This window comes from Triturus cristatus, chromosome 3_2, assembly GCF_964204655.1.
Source record: "Triturus cristatus chromosome 3_2, aTriCri1.1, whole genome shotgun sequence".
NCBI classification, from domain to species: Eukaryota; Metazoa; Chordata; class Amphibia; order Caudata; family Salamandridae; genus Triturus; species Triturus cristatus.
This window is the reverse complement of record NC_140584.1, coordinates 1,136,505,467-1,136,530,223: the sequence shown is the minus strand read 5'-3', so window position 1 is coordinate 1,136,530,223 and position 24,757 is coordinate 1,136,505,467. Positions and strand designations below refer to the sequence as shown.

The 24,757-nt window shown below is 47.0% G+C and overlaps 1 long non-coding RNA gene across 1 annotated transcript in view; it reads right to left on the bottom strand.

Annotated features, from left to right (window-relative positions):
* Window positions 1-4,530: 4,530 nt before the first annotated feature.
* Window positions 4,531-24,757, bottom strand: part of LOC146859263 (uncharacterized) — a 145,068-nt gene continuing 124,841 nt past the window's right edge. Inside the window, exon 4 of the long non-coding RNA XR_014980076.1 lies at window positions 4,531-9,065. This is a non-coding gene — a long non-coding RNA (uncharacterized LOC146859263). The remainder of the gene's footprint in view (window positions 9,066-24,757) is intronic.

The following is a 24,757-nucleotide window of genomic DNA, read 5'->3' as shown; positions in this document are numbered from 1 at the left end:
TGTGTACTCCACCCTATTCCTTCCATGAGAGACGAGATCTTTGTGGCTGGCCCAGCACCTGGACATTCCCATCAGTCCTGGGATGTGCATGACAGTGTGTGTTCCCTTTGGCTATCTGATTTTAGGAGGCAGTTACTTGACTATCCAGTCTTGTGGCCTGATCTCAGGGTGTGTATTGTGCTGCATCCACCATGGGTGGGTATGGATGTGTTATGTGTCCTCACACCCACATGTGGTGTGTCATGCATTTGGATAAAGACATCCATCTTCCTGGGAGTGGGACACTGCTGTCAGTTATGTGTTGTTACAGCACTATCATCATAGTCCAAACTTAGGGATGCGTACATACACAGATGGAGTTGTGTGCATCTGATAATGATGTACACCTCCCCATGTCTATATCCACTGCTGCTAGTCATATACACCTACCGCTCACATATCTGTCCACTGCTGGTGGTCCTCTGCACCCACCCCTCACATGTATCTGTCCACTGCTGGTATTCCTCTGCACCCACTCCCATGACTCTGTCCAGTGCTGGTATTCCTCTGCACCCACCCCATGTCTCTGTCCACCGCTGGTATTCCTCTGCACCCACCCCCATGTCTCTCTCCACTGCTTGTATACCTCTGCACCCACCCACATATGTCTGTCCACTCTGGTATTCCTCTGCACCCACCCACATATGTCTGTCCACTCTGGTATTCCTCTGCACCCACCCCCATATGTCTCTGTCCACTGCTGTTATTCCTCTGCACCCACCCCCATGTGTCTGTCCAGTGCTGGTATTCCTCAGCAGCCACACCCATGTCTCTGGCCAGTGCTGGTATTTCTCTGCACCCCCCCCCCCCATGTCTCTGTCCAGTGCTGGTATTCCTCTGCAGCCACCCCCATGTCTCTGTCCACTGCTGGTATTCCTCTGCACCCACCCACATATGTCTGTCCACTCTGGTATTCCTCTGCACCCACCCCCATGTCTCTGTCCACTGCTGGTATTCCTCTGCACCCACCCCCATGTCTCTGTCCAGTGCTGATATTCCTCTGCAGCCACCCCCATGTCTCTGTCCACTGCTGGTATTCTTCTGCACCCACCCACATATGTCTGTCCACTCTGGTATTCCTCTGCACCCACCCACATATGTCTGTCCACTCTGGTATTCCTCTGCACCCACACCTCACATGTCTCTGTCCAGTGCTGTTATTCCTCTGCATCCACCCCCATGTCTCTGTCCACTGCTGGTATTCCTCTGCACCCACCCCCATGTCTCTGTACACTGCTGGTATTCCTCTGCACCCACCCACATATGTCTGTCCACTCTGGTATTCCTCTGCAACCACCCACATATGTCTGTCCACTCTGGTATTCCTCTGCACCCACCCACATATGTCTGTCCACTCTGGTATTCCTCTGCACCCACCCCTCACATGTCTCTGTCCACTGCTGGGAGTCCTCTGCACACACCCACATATGTGTGTCCACTGCTGGCTATCCTATGCAGCCACCCACCCACCCCCTTGGTGCAGTACACTGCTGTCCTGGACCTACACACACACCAATATGAGGGTGGCATGCTGCACCAGGTCGTAGGCCAACATTCGTGGCGTGCGTACGCCTTGTATCCCAAATGTACTGGTATCGTAGCAGTACTCGTGCTACGGACAGTACACACGCTCTGAGAGCGTGTGTACAGTCCGTCTCACTATAGTAGTGGTGCCGTAGGGGTACACTTGATGCGTACCGTACACACGCTCTTATAGCGTGTGTACGGCCCGTACCACGCGTACCGCTGTGGCCCCACTACAATCGTGATACGGACCGAACCCATGTTATGGATGTGTGGGTATGGTCTGTATGACTATTGTAGTGGTGCCATTGGGGTGCGCGTGGTACGCACCATACCCACACATTTATAGCGTGTGTACGGTCCGTATCACGATTGTATTGGTGCCGTAGGGGTACGCGTGGTACGGACCGTACACACGCTCTGAGAGCATGTGTACGGTACGCATCACGCGTACCCCTACGGCCCCACTTCAATAGTGATACAGACCGTACCCACGCTATGGATGTGTGGGTACGGTGCGTACCACGCGTACCCCTATGGCACCAGTCCAATAGTGATACGCACCATACACACACATTCATAGCGTGGGTATGGTCCGTATCACGATTGTGGTGATGCCGTAGGGGTATGCATGCATACACATCCAGTTTCGTTGTTGTGGTACGCAGGGATTGGTGGTCACGCCCCCCGAAGTGACCGGACCCTGGAGGTAATGTATGTCCTCCATTTTGTAGGTTTAAATTTGGGTATGGGGTATGTTTCCTGCCCCTCAATCCCCTTTGCCCCTGGGTATTGTTCTGACCTTCTGCGGCGTGTGCGTCGGGGTCGGTGCACCAGGTCGTAGGCTAGGAGAGCCGGGCTGACACATAGGATCCATGGCTGTCCGTCGCGTACCGGGGCTCCGTTTTCGCGTCGGACTCAGATTTCCGGAGTTTTTGGCTGCTGTAAAAAAAGAGCTGTGCGGGGTGACGTAGGGACGATTCGTACTTGCTGGTCCGTAGAACGCTGCCTGACTCCGTACGGACGTCACGTACGCGCTGTCCAGGATCAGACTCGTAGGTATTTTTGGGCCGTACGGGCTTTTGTACGATTCGTACGGAAATGGTATTTCTGTACAAATCGTACTTGCTGGTTTGTACGGTTCATTTCCCGGGTACGAGTCGTACGGAGAAAACGCTCCGTACGACGATTCGTACCCGGGTTTTACAGGATTGGAATCGGCACCTTTGTCTAATGTCAACTAATATATTACTAAGGCTATCCTGATAGATTTACTGATGTAAAAAATGCTGACAATTCTTATAAGGCATAGATATTGGGCCTATGTTATACCATTATTTGGTATATGCATTTACTTCCAGATCGGTTGTGTCTGAGGTTCCTCACATAATAACCTGTTGGTCTTCAACAGGAATAAAATGTCCTGTTCAAGTATATATTTTTTTAGGTTGCATTATGACAAGAAACATCTTTGAGGTTAAATTTTCACATCCCTAGAGTGATTGTGGTAAGTCATTAGGCTTGGCATTCACTCCTGTGCGATAGGTAACATACCTTTTCCTCTTCTGGGTTATTTGTGGTCAAAGGTCACAAAACTATAATTTTCTGTACACGTTTTAGGATGCCACCATTTCTACAACACCAACATGCACATCTGCTGCTACCTTCCTCAAATGATCTCTTTGTGAATCTAACATAACTCCCCTCCCTCTTATGTTCAGGAATTATGCTTATTGTAAAAAATAATTACATCTCAGAGTTTCATACGAGACAGTCATCTACATCTTGACAAACACCCGAAAAGATGGTGATATGTATTATTTAGAAAAATTAAGATTTCATCATAATTTCTGATCTAAAACCAGTCATTCAAACTCAGTTCCTCAACAGGATTGACTATGGTAATGAACTTTTAATGGGTGTAGTCAAATGAAGGCTGGAGCCAGTCAAAGCAGTCCAATGTCTCCTTCTAGACTCTAGATGCCAAATGAAACTAACATGTATAATCTACAAAGCAGTTTACCTAAACACTCCCCATTACATTTAATGCCTCTCATGGCACCTGAGAATCATGGAACAAGAGCTTTCAGTGCCCAGAGAGCCAAATAACCCTAAAGAAAAGGACCCTCAAACAAACCTTCTCAGGAGCAGCCCTCAAACTATGAGACACCCTGCCTCTACCCTTCAGGAAATCCCCTCCAACTTCAACAAGGAACATATCTAGAATAATAAGGGTTGCTAATTTACCCCTGATTAACACATCGAATAGCAAATGCATCATAACTGCTTTCTATGCTTCTGTGTTTGTCTGTGCTTCAATGCTCTTAATATCCTTCCTGGCTCTCAGAGAGCTTTCTTCAACATATGGGCAAATTCCTGTCCTGTTTCTGTGATCTTATATTGTCACCCTAAGTTTTGACACATAAAAACTCTGTCTGTCATCATATCTCTCTTCATGTTTTTGATCTGGTTCTGTTTCTGAAATGAGTTCCAGGTTCTTTCTCTCTGTATTTTTCTACACGTGTGCATAAGTCACAGTCACGTGTTATGACACTCTTTGATCTCTACTCACACACAGCCCCTATTATTACTTTGTCAGAATTTTCTATGTTATTTTTCCAAGCAATCTCCTACTCTCTGTACACTGCTGTGAGGACTTAACAGCCTGGTCCGTACTGTACAGAAGTATGTACAACGATCAATAAATACATTTGTGCCCCTTGTAATACCAAAGTCCCATTTGAAACCAACCAAAGGGCACAATTATTCTGTAGTTCAGTCCCAACAACTGAGCTCCAGATAATGGAAAATCTGTTTCATTCAATACAAATTAACATATTGGCATCCACCACTGATCCTTAAAAGAGTTCTGTTGAACACATCCACACATGTTTCAAACGTCATTTAAACTGATGCAAATGTTAAAAGTATCTTCATTTGTTTTTCTCCCAATAACTCAGACAAGTACTTTGTCAGCCTTATGACTTTATTGTACAGCATAAAAGACAAATTCAACTTCAGACAGATTTTATTGCAAGCAGTGCATAAAATAATACATTAAAAGTTGACATTCTCAGTCAGAGAGGTGTACACTTATCCCAACATTATGGAGCTCCCCAGTTCCGAAGTATCCAGCTACCAGTGGAAGTTTGCAGACCTGCTAAGGACTGAGAGAAAGGCACAAATTCCCAAAATGCACCAGGATGCTATGAGAATTTTAGATTGCTTTGATGCTCAGTCAATTCAGAGTGTGGGACTCAAGTCTGAATATTGTAATGACACTTTTACATAAAGAATCTGGACAATTCTAGTGAAAATAAGCTGCTAAGCCTCGACTAGTGCTGTGCAGAGTTAGATTTGCCACAAGTCCATATTGGACAACCTGGTTTGTCCACTTTAGAAGGCCACGACTTCAACAGATGTGTTTATTTTGGCCACGTCTCAGGGAGTGTTTGGAATCTGGGATAATGGAACTGTTTCCTCAGTGACCTTCTGCACATTGAATCCAGGGCTGGATAAATATTTGATCAATTAAAGATAACACATCCTTCCAGAGATGGATATGCTGTCCAGGGATGGAGAACCCTTTTTTATTGATGGGAATACCAAACACAAGGAAATATGTTGTATCCATATCTTGGGGAACCTTGAACAGCTACAGAAAAAGCTGCCCCGAATGGATGCACATTCTGCCTCGCGCTACAGTTATAGCTGTATATAATGGGGCCTATTCACAAAGTAGTACAGTTACTACAGACAAAAAGGACCCAAAACAGTAGTAAGTGTACTCTAGTTCAGAGCTGTAGTAAGTCCAGGACCACACATTGCCTATTACCGTTCATAGAAAATAATAGACGTAGGAACATAAAATAAAACTCCACAGGAAATAATGCTGAATTACATAAAAGTATTGAAAATAGTTAAAAATATAAATGACATTAAGTTAGTTTAGGAAACCTATTTATTTTCACATTTCTGATTATAAAATGAATAACTTTTTGTTAAAATATAATTAGATTACTTTTAATGAATTCCATACAACTCTTTTAATAATTATTAATCATAATTTACCGTGGGTGGTTCTTTTTAATGTGAACTTAAAAAAATAACATTAATTTGATATATTCTAAACAATACATTTTAAATTCAAATTAGGCTTGTACTGTAATTTCTTTTATTTTGATGTGAATGTCATCAAAACTGACATTAGTATTTAAAATAAAAAGTATAATTACTTTCTTTCAAGTTTAATAAACTTTTTTTACTTTGTCCCATACTTTACTACAGGGAGCTCTCCAGCCTGGTGGTGGAGATCTCCCTATGGTTAAGTATACAGAAGAACAAAAATGTCTCAAAGTGAAAACACATTGTAAAAATATTTTTATGTTAATTATTAATGTCAATTATTTTGTATAATAATTTTAAATATAGAACAAAACAAAGTTACAGCACTATTACCTCATTTTTTAATTAGCAATGTAATTAATTTAAATACAATAAATTGCCATATTTTAAAAAGATTTGTTAACTTCAAGATTCCACCTATACAAAAAATATTTTCCATCATGTTTTAATAACTCCATAAAGTGATGTATAGAAATATTTAAAAGTAATGTTATTTTATTTTAATAAAATGAATGTCACATTCATTTTTAAATTAATGTTTATTAAAATATGATAAACAATTAAAAATATGTGTCATTTTTAAATAGATATATTTGAATATTAAATTAATCATATTTATATGTTTAACTATATCAAATCATTTGATTCAATTAAGCATTATTTCAGAAGCGGTTTTATTTTAAGTCTCTACATCTATTATTTCTATGGGAGAGTGTTGCAGTATCAGTGGTTGGCTATGTGTGTTGTGACTTACTGCTCCTCTGTTTTGACAGTAGGTATTTGAGACTCATACATTTGTCTGCACCTCTTTTCTAGGGCAAGAAGATATGTAAGCCGGCACTTTTAAGTAGCATTACACTCTACATACAGTGAAGAACCTTAAGTAGTAAAATTACAACAAGGTGTAAGAGTAAATTTACTAGCAGTAAATCTACATTTGTAGGTTTACCTTTGTGAACAGACCCCAAAGGCAGGATAATATTCTAAAGCATGTTGGTTATGTCCAGTTCTGGAGACCCTTGGAATAAATACTGGGACCAGTTCATAAACGTATTTTTGGCTATGGGCATACATATACAGATCAGAATAATGCATTGTAATCTGCCAGGAATTCAGACAGGTGAAAATGTTTTTTCTACTGGAGATGTCTCCGACAGAAGTGTAGAGAAATATGCAGTACTAAACACTGTGCAAATTGTCAGGCATGGGTCTACTGAGGCGTTGTTGTCATGTGAGTTTAGCAATGGCGAAATGCTTGTACATTTGTGGGCAATCCCATACATGAATGCAACCCTTTCCCACTCTAGAAGTAGTTGGATATGTACTCCATTCTTTGGGGGACCCAGCACCCTGTCACCCCTGTTAGAGCCAGCCTAGGGGAAAGGGTCTGTTAGCAGAGATAGAAACCACCTGCCTCAATAATATTAATAGGACTGGAACCTTCTTTGCACTTCAGTGCGAATAGTGGTGTAGCATCCTGTATCACAGCTAACACTGACATGTGTTGTAAATCAGTGTTAGCTGAATTATAATATTGGTTTATTCCTCTATGGTTTATTTAATACTTGTGTGCAGGTAATCTTGTGCTCATAAGATTTATTGTTTGCTGAAGTGCACAGCCTTTTTTCTGCTTTGTGCAATAGGTATTTTAATACACACATACACACTACGCATCAATCAAGATAGAATGTTTGTACTTGAAGGAGTTCAGTTGATTAGAGCCTGACCTGGCCTAACGGTGGCTGCGCTACTGAGGCTGAAGTGTTTACCATCCAACTTAAATACAGCATCCTCAATCTAAACTTCAATACTGCCTCCTGCTTCATTTCAAGTGACAAAACTGGTGCAGAGGTCAAAATGGCCAACTGCACCCCAACATTGTATTGACAATATGCCAGCATTGTGACCTATCACTCTTGAAGGACAAGGGGTTGAAACACTACACAAGTGGGCCAATGAAAATTGGTTGCAGTGTGCTGAAACGAGTCGAGTATTTAATGCCTTACAAATGTTATCCTTCATTTATTTTTCCATGTGTTTGCTCATTAAACTGACTATTGGAGAGAGCAGGCAGGGGTCCATTGGACTTATGTCTGCTCTTTGTGAAGTCCACAGCCTGTGAATGCCCAGTATAACTTCCATATATTGACAGCTTACACTTTGCACATGGTTAGCGCCTGCTCTCAGCATTCATTAATCATTCCTTGCTTTATGAATGTGTAATTCGTCGCAAAGCATTAGCGGATTCTATTGCCTATTGCCCATCTCTGGGAGTAGGAGCCCATGGTACGGCTCACTATTCTTTATGATTCGCAAGGGTTTGAGCGTGTTCCTTGTGATCCTAAACACTATTTACAAATTCCAATTGGACTGGGACATTTGCATAGAAGGCTGCAGTGGCTTGCAAATGCAAAGTCAATTTGAGAGTCAGATGCCAGGTCCAGGAATGTGTCCTCCCCTCCACCAATGCTGCCACCTTCGGTTACCTACGGGGAAACTGTCCCAAATGGACAGTTCCCCCTTTGGGAATCAAATACCACCCCAAATCAGGTATCCGATCAATGATTTATGAGAGCAGTTGCGGCCACAAAGCATGGCTGGATGCTGCTAAGACTCCCGGATTGGGGGTTGTGGGGGCATTTCATGACCCGCCCTATTTGAGATTCGCAATGAGTTGCAAACCCACCTTCGAGAGCCAGGAAGCCTTCGCTGGCTTGTAAAAGGTGTTTTGTACATCACAAATAAGAAAAAAGGTATTTTGTGCAAATCTTATGGTTTGGAGAATCACCGCCTTTGTTACTGCATAATTATTTTAGATTTGAAGCGCCTGATTTTTAAATCTGTTCAGCTCAGGTTTACAAATTAACCTACTTCAGCAGCAGTGTTTTACTCTTGAAAATGGCTGCAATTCAGGCTTTAATAATTACATGTCGGCGAAAGTGCACAGGGGCACCACCTCTGCACAAAATCTCAATTCGTTCGTGGTAGTTAGAGGCCCGGTAGGAGCAGTTTGGTGGCCTTTCGTTAGGTCTTCGGGGAGAATGTTGGCAATCCGTGAGATCGTAGCGGTTATTGCTGGTGATGTACCGAGATCCAACTATTCCCAGGCACAAGCCCTTGATGGTGTTAGGCGATGCGTGGATAAAGGTGTTTTTAGCTTTACACTGTCCTGGTGCACCTGTGATTCTTCGATTTCGGATCTGAGAGGTGCAGTAAGCGTTGTTTCCTGTTCTTACTGAGTTGTCAATGTGCTTTTTGCGGAACGAGGGCCAAGACTGTGCAGAGGCGGGTCCGAGACCGGAAAGGGCGATGACAACCAGCAGGAGGAAGACACAGGACGCCATGTTCTTTGCAGCCACTTTCACCTGCGGCAGAACCTGCACAGGTGAAAGGGAGAGAGTAAGTGACAGGGGGAAGGTAACTCTCACTCTCAAACTAGCAGTAGTGTCTTATCACACATAGGAAACTGTAATAAAAACCTACGCCTCATTTTCATGTATCCATCTACAGGTGACATCGATCACTGCTTACCGTCAACAAGAACATTACATCACTACTCTACTTTTAATAAGTTATTACAGTTGACATATGACGTCACAGTGCCTCTGTCGGAAACCGCAGATAGTACCAGGAAGCATTACTGTTTAGACAATAAATCCTCCATCTGTCCAAATCCTTCTTCTGAACTTTTATTCTTTGAAAATGTATTCTTTATCTTCCTAGAATACATTTTTGTTAGCATTTGTATTTACCAAATATTGTGAGCCGTCATTACAAGAAAGCAGAAATCTGTATGTATTTTACCACTATAGTTGCTTTTCAAAATAGCATATTTGCTTAAAACGCATATTACAAAATACTTACAAACTATATACTGGTGTGTTTATTTTCACAGCACATATTCCATATGTATTGCACATATTTGTAACTATGCAATATCTTTAATAGGAATAAACATTAGATGATTTAAAATATGTTTGAGAGAACAGTCATTGTGTGTAAGAAATAAACCAGCTCCCTCCTGTATATTACAAGGATATTTTACATCATCTCAGATTAATTTGATGTACTAAAGGAACTCTGCATTCAGCCTTCTTTTCTCTGGGTGTATAACAGAATCATGGAGTGGATGGAGGAAAATAAAATTCTCAGCCCCCTACAAGCTGGCTTCAGAAAAAACACGTCCACCATGGATCAGATCTTCCGCCTCGTACTCCTATACTGGAAAACTGTAATTATTGAGAGGGGAAGGCTGTACATGGTGTTCGTGGACCTGAGGTCAGCTTTTGACTTGGTCCCCAGGAAGAAACTTTGGGAGACACTAACGGGGCTGGGAGTCCCACGCCACCTATTAAACGCCATCATTAGGCTCCACCAAAACAACTTTGCACAGGTCAGGTATGGAAGGACGGGTGAGCTGACATCTAAATTCCCAGTTCATAGAGGGGTGAGACAGGGTTGTGTCCTTGCCCCGACCCTCTTCTGCCTCTATGTAAACAACGTAATCGCACATCTTGACAACGTTCATGACAATGATGCCCCGTCCCTGGCCGGCAGGAGGGTACCGGCCATTATGTTTGCGGACGATACCCTGCTGCTGTCCAAATCTGCGGATCCATCGCACCTCTAGATATCAATACTTTTCTTTTTAAAATTTCTCGGCAACTACTGAACGGATTTACACCATTTTTAAAAAGGTCCCTTACTGACCCAAGCAGTACCTTTTTGCCAAATTTTGTGTAATTCCGTTCAGCAGTTCGGGATGTAGACCGTCTCAAAATTTCCAATGGAAATTAATATGGGGAAAACGCGTTTTGGGACCCCCCTTTTTTCTCATATATATATTCCTAGACAATTGTACCACCTGCAACCACCAAACTCAGGACGGGTGCTTCTGAATCGCAAGGGTGGCAATCGCGTGTTCCACAACAACTCCAAACAAAGTTTTACGGAGCACTCACAGGGTTGTCCTGAAAATATTTATTTCAACAGTTTATCCGCAGATGCATTTAGGTGTTTAGCTTTCATCCGTGCTTTAAAAAAATTGCTAATGCAAAGGTACTCAGTCATCAATTGGCTTAAGACATGAGTTCACCATCCTCATTGGTTTATTCCCAGCCAATGAAAGTGCTGCAAAGAGTTAACTTTTATAATTATGGTCTCCATACTGTTTCAATATCGTAACCTCAACAGCGGTCAAATAAATCTTAATGATGGCCTAAATGTCCCAATCCTGCGTCTTCTCCATGATGGGCTGACTCTGATATCGGTAACGGTACTCTCAGCATGTGATTGGCCGTGTTGTTAAAACAGTTCTTTCAGGGCAAACCTCTCTGTACCATTCCCCAACCTCTTGCCACAGCTGCTGGATAACACACCATGAAATGCCCGAGGATGCCATCAAATGACTAGGTCATCCTGCGTTTGTATAACTCATGCCCTTTCTTGGTTGACGGGTAGAATCAGGCAGCGGCGGTTCTGGTGGCATGATGAATAGCTTCCTTGGCAATTGTACCACCTGCAACCACCGAACTCAGGATGAGTGCTTCTGAATCGCGAGGGTGGCACTCACGTGTTCCATAACAACTTCAAAGAAAGGTTTATGGAGCACTCACTGGGTTGTTCTGAAAGGATTTATTTTAACAATGTATCCGCAGACGTATTTCGGCGTTTATATATATAGAATAAAAAATGAAAAAAACGATAAATTCATTAAAAAACAAAACAAAGGTTACAGGTACATTGGCCAATTCTTTTTAACAAAAATGTATGGAACAAATCTTTTTATTCGTTTTGACACAAAGGCAAAGAGAAACGCAGTCCTGCGACAGTACACCGCTATATGCCTACAATCTCTCAGGCCTGCAGCACCTACAGGAAGAGGTGTGGCGCCATGGTCAGGGTGACTGACACCAGAATCTAGGGATCACGGTTCGATCCCCGACGCCGGTGGCAAACTAGCCCTGCACCATGTGACTCTGGGCAATAGCTTGCTTAATCTTCCCGACAGCGCCTAGAGACCCTTGCGGGTGATTGTTTGTGCTTTACAAATGTGGATTATGAAGGGCGCCACCCACCCTAGGGGCGTGGCACCGTTAGTGGCAGCAAAGCGGCGACGGCAGAGTAGAGATCATCCCTTCCGGGTCACATAACCCGGAAGGGGACTGGACTAGCTGGGAGAAGCAAGCCGGAAGGGCTTCGGGAGGAAGGAAGGGCTAGTGACCCCGGAAGTGGTTTTCGTGGGCGCGAGGCTTGAAAAGCCAGCAAGCGGGAATACGCCCCCTCTTTTGTCCTCTTTCCTGCCAGGGTCGGAGGTCGCTTGCAAGTTGCCACGCAGGGTCCACGAGCGGCATATTGGACGGCGAGGATTCCGACCGACTTCAAAAGGCAGGTGAGCGGGCCTCACAGTGTACGCTTGCTGATAGGGATGTTTCGGAGCCGATTTTAAATGTTTTACTTAATTTTGCCCTGCCGCAAGCCCCGAAGCGTAGCGCCGTGAGAGTGCCTGGGGGATGAGTTGCGTAAGCCGAGCTAAGGGCTTGACCGGAGACTGCTATTAAAATAATGATACTCGGGTGAGAGTCCTCCAGTTTTACGTAGGGTTAGGAGCGTTCAGCTGCAATATCTTGTGCGCGGCCAAACGCGAAAGCTGAGGAGGAATTCCCGACTTGCTTGGTGAATAATTTAGTTAGTGATTGGATATTTAGAGTGCGGAGGTGCTATTGGCATCAAAAGAAGAGTTCATTCGACGCTCTCGTTTCTACAGTACAGTGGACGAGGATTGGCTGTTTTCCCTTCATGACGGTAATAACTGTGAGGGGAGAAGGTAATTATGAAACGGATGTAGAGGGTAGTGATCACAGGGTTTACAGCAGCAGCCGCAGGCTCCAATACCTTCATGTCGAGGTGGCGCTCCGTGTAGGTAGCGCGGGGGGGTCAGTCTCATGGGGTGAATTATAGGGGAGAGAGCCCTAATGTTGTGCGCGGCGCGTAAGCAGCAAAACATATGGTACGGTGGCGGGTCACAGTGGCTCATGAGTGCATTCTTGTCCTGGGTTCAAACCCCAGCTGTGGAAAAAATCGATTTTGAAGCGCGCGCGCGTCTGGTAGGAAGGCACGAGTAGTGGCAGTTAGCGCTTGGAAACATACTAGGGCTGGCTTCATAGCACACTGGTCGTGGTCTATGGGGTGGAACTAACGTCTCTATTTTCTCATTAAGTGCAGAATGCCGCCAAAACGGCCAATGAAGGGCAAAGGGGCCCAAGCTAAAAAGGACGACTATCTGGCGTTGACGGAGCTGCTGGAGTTCACGAAAGAAAAAGGAGTCGATTGGGCGCTAAAGACACTAAAGGAAGGGGCAGGGACAGTCGCCCAGGAGGAAACAGGGCGAGGCAAGCGAGCCCGGCGCACACCCGAAAAATTTAAAGAGGCATCAGGAGGAAAGCGTTCCAGAGTGGGGGTTTCTCAGGCAGCACCACCAGGTGAGAAGGGAGTGCTAGGGTCAACAGACTTGGTTGCGAACACTGAGCAAGATACTATTGTCACCCCCACAGATTCAAACAGGGGGCCCAACTCGCAGAATAATGTTTTACCGGCGAGTGTGATACCCGTTTCAAATGCGGGAACGCCTGGGACTCATCAGGCTGCCCCGCCAGTGGTCGCACATCCTGGCAGCGGCATCGCGCAAGTGTGGGTTCAGTCTGGGGGGTTAGCGCAATCCCCAGGTGTAATGGCAACAACATCGCACGGCCAGGCTCTTAATAATTGCCCAGCGAGTGCAATGGTGCCCTCAGCGGCTTACTCAGGGGTCTTGGGGTCAGTGTTTACGGGGCAATTCCAAAACGGGGTGACCCCAGTGCCACAAGGGCAAGCGGCCAACAATGGCGCAGCGGTCTCAGGGCCAATAAGCAACGCGATGCAAGGGGCTGCAGGGCCGGTGGTGATGGGGCAGCCTACACTCGCTTACAGTCCCTTGATTTACGGTTCTGCTTCCATGGCTTTATCGCCCTCAGCGGGCATCACATGGCACGTCCCAGTGGAGACCAAGGAGAAGATACTAAAAGGAGAGTACATTGATGTATTTGACCTCATTAATGCCGGGGTAGTCCCGGGTAAAGCCAGGGTAGGAAAAGAGGGAGAATACAAGCAAAAGAAGGTATGGGTGGATTGGTCGATAAAAAATTGGATCACAGGGTTTGCCATTTATGCGGCCATCATGGCAGAAAGGTACCCCGCGGTGGCACCTCAGTTGATTAGTTATATTTCCCTGATTCATGGGGCGGCTTCCGAATTGCCAGGGACGGGTTGGTTACAGTATGACACCAAGTTCCACCAAATGAAGGCAGTACACCCTGAGATAGCATGGGACCAACGGGAAATTAATGTGTGGCATACGGTGTTCTATTCTACGGTCCCCTCGAATAAGACTAATTTCCCGAGTCAGAATCAGTCCTTTCGGGGTGACAGAGGTGCAGGGGATAAGAAACAGGCCTGCTGGCAGTACAATAAAAATGAGTGCACTAGGGGCGCAACATGCAGATACAAGCACTGTTGCTCCTTTTGCGGGGGTCCGTCTCACCCAGAAATCGGATGCTTCAAAAAGTCAGGAAAACCGAGAGAGCAGCCGCCCCATAATGCGGCCAAAGGTCGGCCCCCTCAAGCATCCGAGAAGTCTGCCAACTCCAATTAGGATTCATGTACTGACACACCTCCTTAGCAAGTATGACAAATTGAAAGATGCACAGTTTTTACATAATGGTTTTATGTCTGGTTTCCGCATCCCTTCCTCGGCCACCCCCACCAGTGTTCCGCCTCGCAACCAGAATTCAGTGCTGCAGAACATGGAGGCGGCGGAACAAAAAATCAGGAAGGAAGTAGCCTTGGGGAGGGTGGAGGGACCCTTTAAACAGTTGCCGAAGCCGGACCTTGTATGCTCACCTCTAGGTTTAGTACCCAAAAAAGAGGCAGGGAAATTCCGATTGAGTCACAATTTGTCCAGCCCCCCTGGTCTATCTGTTAATGACAAGCTTAATCCGGATCTATGTACGGTGCGCTATACAACATTCGACACCGCTATTCAAAAACTGCAGGCGCTGGGTGAGGGAGCTTTAATGGCTAAGTCAGATATTGAGTCAGCTTTTAGACTATTACCAGTACATCCGGAAGATACAAAGTTCTTGGGTTTCACGTTCAAGGGCGAGTTTTTCATTGATCTCTGCATGCCCATGGGGTGCTCAATCGCTTGTGCAGTATTTGAGACTTTCGCCAGGTTCTTAGAGTGGGCAGTGCAGCATTTCCTAACATCAGTTACATCTTATGGAATTGTACATTACCTATATGACTTCTTGTTTATGGGCCCCCAAGGGTCGCTGCCTTGCAAAAAGGCCCTGCTGGCCTTCCAGCATTTGGCTAAAGCACTGGGCATGCCGCTGTCTGCAGAGAAGACCGAGGGGCCAACTACATGTTTGACATTCCTGGGCATTGAGATAGATACCAGAGAAGGGGTGTGTAGGCTCCCAAAGTCAAAGGTGATTGCATTCAAGGCGGCTGTTGATGCCTGTTTGGGGGCGCGGAAGGTGACAGTACACCAATTGCAAGTCCTAGTGGGACAGCTGAACTTCGCCTTGAGGGTCATACCGATGGGCAGGGTCTTCTCTAGGAACATCGCAAGGGCGATGGCTGGGCTTCGCGCCAAGCACCATCACACTAGGTTGTCAGCTGAGGTAAGGAACGACTTGGCCATTTGGAAAGATTTCCTGGAAAACTTCAATGGGTCAGTGTTATGGCAAATGCCGAGTAGTTCCAATGCCAAGTTAGAATTGTTCACCGATGCGGCAGGCAGTGTGGGTTTCGGCGCAGTGTTAGGTCCTAAATGGTGCATGCAGCATTGGCCAGAGGAATGGGTAAGGCATGGTCTGACACGGAATATCACCTTTCTAGAATTGTTTCCAATCATTGTAGCTTTGCACGTGTGGGGAGATATACTGGCAAATAGACACATTGTGTTCTGGTCAGACAGCATGTCGGTGGTGATGGCAATCAATAACCAGAGAGCGAAATGCACCTGGGTGCTGCGCCTTTTAAAGGAGCTAGTGTTGCAATGTTTACGGCGAAATGTATTGTTCACTGCTAGACATGTACCGGGAGTTGACAACTTAACCGCTGACGCCTTGTCCCGTTTTAAGTTGGCAGAGTTCCGCACCCAATGGCCGCAAGCAGACAGAGAGATGACGAACTTCCCGGCGGGGCTATGGAAGCTTGGTGCCCCACTGCCACTGAATTGATAACAGCGTCTCTGGCCCCCAAGACTAAGTGTATGTATGAGAGGTCTTGGCAGTTTTATCAGGGTTACCAGAGTGGGGTGGGGATAGTGGAAGTGTTCTCCCCTACGAGTGTGTTGGGGTTCATAGTACATCAGAAAGCCAGTGGGAAGTCAGTAGCGATGATGAAAAGACAATTATCGGCAATAGCTTTGTTTGCCGGTCTAGGGGGGGCCGCACACCCAACAAAGGACCCTCGGGTGAGGAGAGCCATGAAGGGCTGGCAACGGCTAACCCCTGGGGTCAAGGACAGTAGGAGACCCATTGTAGTAAGCAGGTTAGTAAATATCCTGGAGATACTGCCCAAGATTTGCTTCTCGCCATACGAGGCGCAATTATTTAGAGTAGCATATGCATTAGCCTTTTTTGGGGCATCCAGGATTTCCGAACTGGTTCCTGTCTCTAAGGCAGACAGGGTTGGGGGAATATGGTGTGAGGACCTAATCCTGTCGGAGGAAAACCTGAGAGTCAGGGTCTGGAAATCTAAAACAGACCAGTTAGGCAAGGGTACTTGGTCCCTTTTGAGGGCAGTGAACGGGGCTACGTACTGCCCAGTAAGTCTGACGAGGGAATTCCTACAAATTAGGCCTCGGGGAGGAGACAGTAGGTTTCTGTTGCACGGCGACGGTAACCCCCTCACTAGATTCCAGTTCAACAGGGTATGCAAGCTGGCTCTGATCAGATTGGGTGTAGACGCAACTGATTTCACATCTCATTCTTTCCGCATCGGGGCGGCCACAACGGCGGCGGGTCTGGGGTTACCGGAAGAGACAATTAAGAGGGTAGGCCGTTGGAAATCTGCGTGCTATGAGTGCTATGTTCGCCCACAACTAGTTTGAGTCTTTTCAGGTTGCCTCCTTTGCCTTCCATTGTCCTGCTTTGATTGCGTTCCATCTCTACTACTCTAGGTGCTACGGCCCGGAGGGCTCAAATATGTTGGTGCGGACACTCTTTTATTCGCAGGGCGGGAATTGCCTTCAAGAACTCAGGCGAGGAAAAAAGACAGGAGGTAAATGGATTCAACCACCATTGGGTGGGGATAGGCGGGCAACATCTGGCCGAAGTTCCGAACGATTTGAGGGGGGCTTTGAACAGAGGCATGCCCACCCCTGATCTATTAGTGTTACATTCTGGAGGCAACGATATGATCCCTGAGGGCAGGAGGGGCGTAAAAGAGTCCTTGTTTTCAGTCCTTGCAGCGGTCAGGAACATGCTCCTGAATACATTATTGTTGTGGTCTGAAGTTATACCAAGGCACGTTTGGGCGCGAGGAGCTCCTCCGAGGGCGGTGAATAAGTCAGTAAGGAGACTAAACCAGTCAGTGGCGGAGATCTTAAAGAAATCAAGCATCCGGACCATAAGGCATAAGTTGATACAAACATCAAGGCTAGAACTTTATGCGGCGGACGGGGTACACTTGTCCGACGCAGGTAATGGCTTGTTCATACAGACAGTGCTAGGAGCCATCGCGGAGGCATTCGAACGCGCGGGGGGAGGTCGAGCCGGCCAGTAAGCACCTCTCCGTGTGACGGGGTCCTGGGCAAGAGGAATGACAGGGACTTCGTTAGTAGGTGCCATTTTGACCCAGAACAGGTCTTAAAAATCATTTCATGGGCTCCGGGCTGGCGAGAGATTTGGGGCTGACCTGCTGGTGGCTCTGGATTCTATAGCTCTACCCTGGAAGCCGTTGGTGGTCACAAGTGGTGGCAGATTATTTACCTGCGGCTCTGTTGATCGGAGGGCGGTCAACCTAAGGAGAGCAGGCTATCTCGGTTGTGGCCTGCTGGCACAGCCCGAAGGTCAAGCAAAGGCCCCTTGGAGAGCGGGTTGTAAATATAATGATAATGCGTGATTTTGAGATTTATTTGAATGCTGTGGTGTTTATAAGAAGGTGTTTTTAAAGATTCTACAATAAATAAGATAGGCCAATAGAATAATTGGCCAGGAAGTTAATTGAATAAAACGTACACACTGTGAAGACCAAAGCCGACTCAGGTGTCTCCTTGAGAGAGTGGAGAAGAGTGGTGACGAGAGGGGAGGGGGACAAGTACGCTTTGTATGCCATCTATGAAGGGCGCCAGCCACCCTAGGGGCGTGGCGCCGTTAGTGGCAGCAAAGCGGCGACGGCAGAGTAGAGATCATCCCTTCCGGGTCACATAACCCGGAAGGGGACTGGACTAGCTGGGAGAAGCAAGCCGGAAGGGCTTCGGGAGGAAGGAAGGGCTAGTGACCCCGGAAGTGGTTTTCGTGGGCGCGAGGCTTGAAAAGCCAGCAAGCAGAAATACGCCCCCTCTTTTGTCCTCTTTCCTGCCAGGGTCGGAGGTCGCTTGCAAGTTGCCCACCCACCCATCCCTGAAGCTAAGGTTTTGGTTAAGAGGGGCCCGGGGGTCCTGGCGGGGTCCTGGGCAAGAGGAATGACAGGGACTCCGTTAGTAGGTACCATTTTGACCCAGAACAGGTCTTAAAAATCATTTCATGGGCTTCGGGCTGGCGAGAGATTTGGGGCTGACCTGCTGGTGGCTCTGGATTCTCTAGCTCTACCCTGGAAGCTGTTGGTGGTCACAAGTGGTGGCAGATTATTTACCTGCGGCTCTGTTGATCGGAGGGCGGTCAACCTAAGGAGAGCAGGCTATCTCGGTTGTGGCCTGCTGGCACAGCCCGAAGGTCAAGCAAAGGCCCCTTGGAGAGCGGGTTGTAAATATAATGATAATGCGTGATTTTGAGATTTATTTGAATGCTGTGGTGTTTATAAGAAGGTGTTTTTAAAGATTCTACAATAAATAAGATAGGCCAATAGAATAATTGGCCAGGAAGTTAATTGAATTAAACGTACACACTGTGAAGACCAAAGCCGACTCAGGTGTCTCCTTGAGAGAGTGGAGGAGAGTGGTGACGAGAGGGGAGGGGGACAAGTACGCTTTGTATGCCATCCATTATTATTACATAGCACATAAATCAGAGATACACAGCTTGAAGCCTACAACCCCGGAGGCTGTCAGCGTTTTCTGGACCTAGGAAACATCGCTATGTACAAAGAAGGAACGTATGATGTAAACAGAAAAGAAAAATTACCCCTTCCCCACCCATCCCCGAATAACCATAAGAAAGGAAAACAGGGGGTCCTGCACAAATAGCAAAGATCGACTGCGGGTTATTGAATTCTCCCAACCCTCTGTACTCCATCAAAACTCCGCTCTTTCCTCAACGGGATGTGTTTGCCCTTTGGGTCTCCGGGATCAGGAGCAATATTTGTAAGTATTTGGGGCATGTCACCTCCCTGAATTCTTTGGACAACAATTGAATAAAAGGGGCCCATAAGTCAACATATGTTTCACCTTTATGGTTTTGTACCAGCGACAAGCGCTCCAATCTATGTAGTCATGCTGTGTGGTCTGGTACCACCGACGTACCCCAATGTACCGAGATCGCATGCCTTGCGGCTAATTTTGCTAAAGCCATTTGCCTACCCCGTATTGACCTTAGAGGGAAAGTCAAAGCATTGGGGAGCCCTAGCAGTGTGCAGGCGGGGAAGCATGGAATTTCTGTCTCAAATGCCATATCAATATCATTTAGCACCTCCTCCCAGAATCGTCCCAATCTCAGGCAGTGCCAAAGTAAGTGCGCCAGAGAGCCAGCTAGCCCGCATCCTCTCCAGCATTGCTCAGTGTGGTTTTTGTCCCACCTGTGTATGCGAGTCGGTGTGAGATACCAGTAAGCAGCAACCTTGAGAGCTGTCTCCGTTCCCGCTGGTTTATGAGCAGTGTAATGGGTTCTATAGTGTATTTGTTTTCATTCGTTGTCCGAAAAGGCCCTTCCCAGTTCTGCTTTCCAGCGGAACTGGACCATAGTGCGCTCTCTCCTCTGCACTGCCGACAGCATTTTATACAGTCCCGATACCAGGTGTTTATCATCTTTTTTACAGATGAGCCATTTCTCAAAACGGTGTCAGCTGCTGCGAGGCTTGCGCTAGATAAGCAGGTGAGGTGACCCAGTGCCTCAGTTGGAGGTAGTGGAACTAATCGGTCCGAGGGATGTCGTAGTCTAAGCGTAGCTGTGGAAAAGTTATTATGCCCTGTTCATCAAATAGCGAGCCGATCTGCTTAAAACCTGCCTCCCTCCTCTTTTCAGAGGTTGCGAAATTGCAGCTTGGGGGAAAGTCAGGGTTGTCCACTATTGTTGACATCGGTGAGGGGAACGTAGTCAGACATTGTTTGAGCGCCACAGCGTCCCATACCTTCAAGGTCGCCACCGTGATGGGCGAAGAGTAAAGTTCCCATGCCCTCGATTTACACGGCAGCCAGATCTCACGCCAAATATTTACGCCCACCACCATTTGGTCCATAAAGATCCAAACTTTCAGATAGCGGGCGATTCCACTCCACTATATAGTGGAGATGTGAGGCCTGTAGATATCTATGTACTAGTGGTAAACCCGTACCTCCCTCTCCTTTAGGGAGCCCCATCTGGGATATAGGCAAGCGCGGCTTCCTTCCTCCCCAGATAAACATATTGATCGCCAGCTGTAGGGTTCCTATTGTTTTTGAAGGGGTGGGGGTCAAGGGTAGAGTGTGGAATGAATACAGAATCCTCGGCAAAACTGTCATTTTAACTGCTGCAATGCGACCAAACCAGGCCAGTTTCAACTTAGCCCATCCATCCAGATCTTTCGTTGTTTGGTCCACCATTGCTGTGAAGTTCAAACCCAGCATCTGTGGGATCGTGGGCGCAGCCAAATGCCCAGGTAGGTTATTGATTGTGTAGCCCAGTGGAATGGGAACCTTTCGTGCAAGGACTCTATTTGTGCTTGGGGTACATAAAGGTTGAGCACCTGGGATTTGCTCAAATTAACCTTGAATCCCGAGATCTCCCCAAAAGCTTCTAACTCCTACAATAGGGCAGGCAACAACTGAAGCGGCTCTGTTAATGATAGGATCACGTCGTCTGCAAAGAGGTGTATATTGTGGGTATCGCCACAAAAACGCAACCTATCCATCTTATAAAGCATTTGCCAAAGCCAAAGCTCCGTTGGCAAATAAATATTTCCAGCACACTCCATCGAACACTTTTTCCACGTACACTGAAAGGAACGGGGCCTCCTTACGGGATTTAAGGATACTATCCATCAGATGCAGTAGTCTTTTTGCATTATCGCTCCCCTGGTGCGTGGGAATAAACCCTGCCTGGTCAGACCTGCCATTAACGGGTTCAGTGGAGCTGCTAAGATCCTAGTGTAGATTTTTGCATCTAAATTAAGTAGCGAAATCGGGCGGTAGGAGCCGCATAGACTTAGGTCTTTCTGAGGTTTAATAATGACCGAGATTGCTGCCTCCATCATGGATTCTGAGACCAACCCACTCTCCTGGGAGGAGTTAAAAAGGCACATCAGGATCGACGCTATCTCCACGCAAAAGGTTTTGTAGAACAGGGCAGGACACCCGTCTGGGCCAGGGGATTTGTTCAGTTTCAGCCTGGCGATGGCTGATATGACCTCCTCTGGTCGTATAGGCACTTCAAGCTACAACGCCTGACTTTTGGGGAGCTGAGTGAATTTACTGGCATCAAGGTAGATGCTTTCGTCCCTATTCCCTGTATGGTCGGCCGTGTATAATAGCTGGTAGAACTGTCGGAATGTGTTGGTGATCTGGGAGTCAGCGTGCACCTCTTCTCCGGAGGGTTTCTTAATCGAGGCTATATCAGCCGCCAAGGTTTTGGCACAGGTTCCCTATGTGAGCATTCTACCACATTTATCACTGCTTAGTTAAAACTTGTGTCGCAGTCGGAGTAGTGCGTATTCTGCTCTAAGTCAAGATGCCTCAACAAAAGCTTCTTCTTTTCCAGATCCCTCCACACCCTCGTTGCCCCAGTGCACTTATGTATGACCTCTAGTTCGCTCACTTCCTGCTCAATGCCTTGCTGAGCCTTGTGTCCCTTTCTGTTATCTGCAGAAGAAATTGTTATCAGCTCCGCCCTTACTACCAGCTTCAGTGTCTCCCACAGTTTCGCCAGGGATGTCTCTGCTTTGTCATTATGTTGTAAATAGTCTGTGATCTTTGTGCGGAAACCCTGAACTATGCTGGGGGACTGTAGCAGATCCTGCCGTAAGCACCAGTGCCTATGGACGTGGGGGTGCGAGTCAGGTTGTATGGTGATAGTGATAAGTGTGTGGTCCGACAGGGAGTGTGGCTCTATAGTGATGTCACGGACCCTGTGCAACATCGCTGTTGAGACCAATAGGTGGTCAAGTCGCGCGTATGATTTATGCGCAGCAGAGTAGTGGGTATAGTCCCGAATAGTAGAGTGACGTTGCCACCAGACGGCATGTAGCCCCTGTCTGTGAGGCACTGTCTTCCCTCTTTGGATAGCTCCCCCTCTTACCCTACCTCCGACAGGACCGGTCTTTGTCATTGTCCATGACCAGGTTAAGGTACCCACCCACCAGAATCACAGCGTCTTGTGAGGTCAGGCTCCCTGATAAGTGTCTGATAAGAAAGGGCTCTTGGTGCGTGTTTGGTGAATATATGTTGACCAGCGTAATAAGAGTGGCCCCCCACTGCAGTCTAAGGGCTAAGACCCTCCTTTTCACCTCATAGAGGGTTGCTAGGACCTTCCCTTCAAACTTTGCTCCGAGTAAAATGGCTACTTCATTTTTCTTGACATTTTCTGAGGACCAGTATTGATAGGGGAATCAGCGAGATCGTATCTGGACTGTGTCTCTGGAGAGTAGGTGGGTTTCCTGCAGCATATTAACATCCCCTTCAGAGTTTTCTAATAGTGAGAGGATGGTGGAGCGCTTAACTGGGTGGTTGAGGCCTCTTACGTTGGGGCTAACAACTTTTAGATCCCTACCCACATGCAATAATTAGGGTTGCGGAAAGCACTGACGCAGCATCTATGGCTGATCAGCCAGTGGTCTTGTGTGTAAGAGTCTGGATTAGGGGTGGGCGGAATTAGCTCCGCAAAATGGTAAAAAATCTCCGCGAACACGCATAAGTTCCACGAACACGCGGAATCTCTTGTTCCGCCCGTTCGTGAAATGTTTTTCCTGTTCGCGAACACTGTTTGCGTGCTCGGGGAGAAATATCTCGAGAACACGCATTTTAAAACCGCGAACAAGCAAAAAATTCTGTGAAACCGCGGATCGCGAAATTACCCAAATTCTGCAAATTCTGCGAGTAGAACAGAATTTACCACCCAGGCCTAGTCTGAATAAATAACCCTCGTGTGTAGGTGACTTTAAAGGTGGTGCAGGGAGCCCCAAAAAAAATAAACCCCAACAACTGAATTATTATGTATTTACAGTAACAAGAAAACTACTGCAGAGATGCATGAATGAAAAAAGTTTGTCCTGGAAATGTGTATCGGGGGCAATCACCCAATATGGACCTCGAGAGTCTAGCAGCGGCGGCTCTCTGGCTCTGCCATAGTAATCCGTATTATTGTAATGTTACCTGACATTCAGGCTGGAGATGAGTGGACTGGGCTGGTGGTCAACGAGGAGAGTACTGCTTCTCTTTCTTGCACCATAGTCACCATGTCCGGCTTATGGGCGGAGGACAGCTTACCCACCATCTGCCACCGATCGGGTCTGTCTCGGATTCTGTCAGGGAACTTGTGCTGGCTTTCCAGAGAGTCTGATGATTGCAGTCCCAGAACTTCTTTGGCCTCTGGCAATGATCTGAGCTGCCTCAGCTTGACGTTGTGCCTGAAAATGATGCGGAAAGGATGTCCCCAAGCGCAAGCAAATCCTTTCTCCCACAGGTGAAGGGTAATTGGGCGGAATCCCCTCATTTTGATTAGTGTAGTAACAGCAAGGTCTTGGAAGAGCGTCGGGGAGTGCCCTCTAAATTGCAAGGGGTGCATATTTCTAGCCTTCCGAATGATGAGATACTTTAGTTGAAAATTGTGTACGCATGCCAATATATCCAGTGGCGGAGCCAGTCCACGGCACGGCAGCCCCACACAGTTGACTCTGTCGATCTGTATCTCTGTTGTGTGTTCCGGTCCCAACACTTGACGGAAGAGGGCCTGGACAAATTCCCTGATATTGTCTCCCTCTGCTCCGGATTTCAGTCTGCGGATGCGCACGTTGTTGCGGCGGGACCGGTTCTCCAGGTCCTCCGCATGTACCTGAAGCTCAATGTGCTGCTCAATAAGCTTGAGTTTCTCCTGCTGCATTATCTCTATTTCCTTGTTGCACCTTGTTTCATGGTCCTCCAGTGTCCCCACGCAGTCTCCGATCTCTGCCACATCTCGTCTCACTTCCTTGAGGTCAGCTGCTAGTTGGCCTTTAAGGTCCTGCAGGTCTTCTCGCACAGTGGTAAAGAGCGCTGTCATGAAGGCCTTCGTCACCAGGGTATCCGCCACCTCCTGTGACCCTTCTTCCTCGTGGCCGGCTGGCCCCTGTGAGGATTGTTTCAAGAGCATCTCCTTCAATCAGCTCTCTTTTTTGAGTCTGGCGCTCGCCATTGATGTGCTTTTGTGTGCTCTGACTCTCTTTGTGGAGCTCTATGCTCTGGGTACTGAGTATACTCTCTTTCTCTTTCAGTCCACTGTGGGGGCGCCTAGGGGTCCTTCTGCCAGTGCTGGGCCGAGTGCGAGATCCAATACTGCTGCTCCAGGCACTGGCCTCTCACCCCTGACTCTCTGTGCCACCTTGTGTTCTTGTCTGTGGGTCCCTTTGGCTAGTTGGCCAACAGTCTTGCGCAATCAGGCAGGCCCCGACCCCGGGGGGGGGGGGGACTCACGCTACG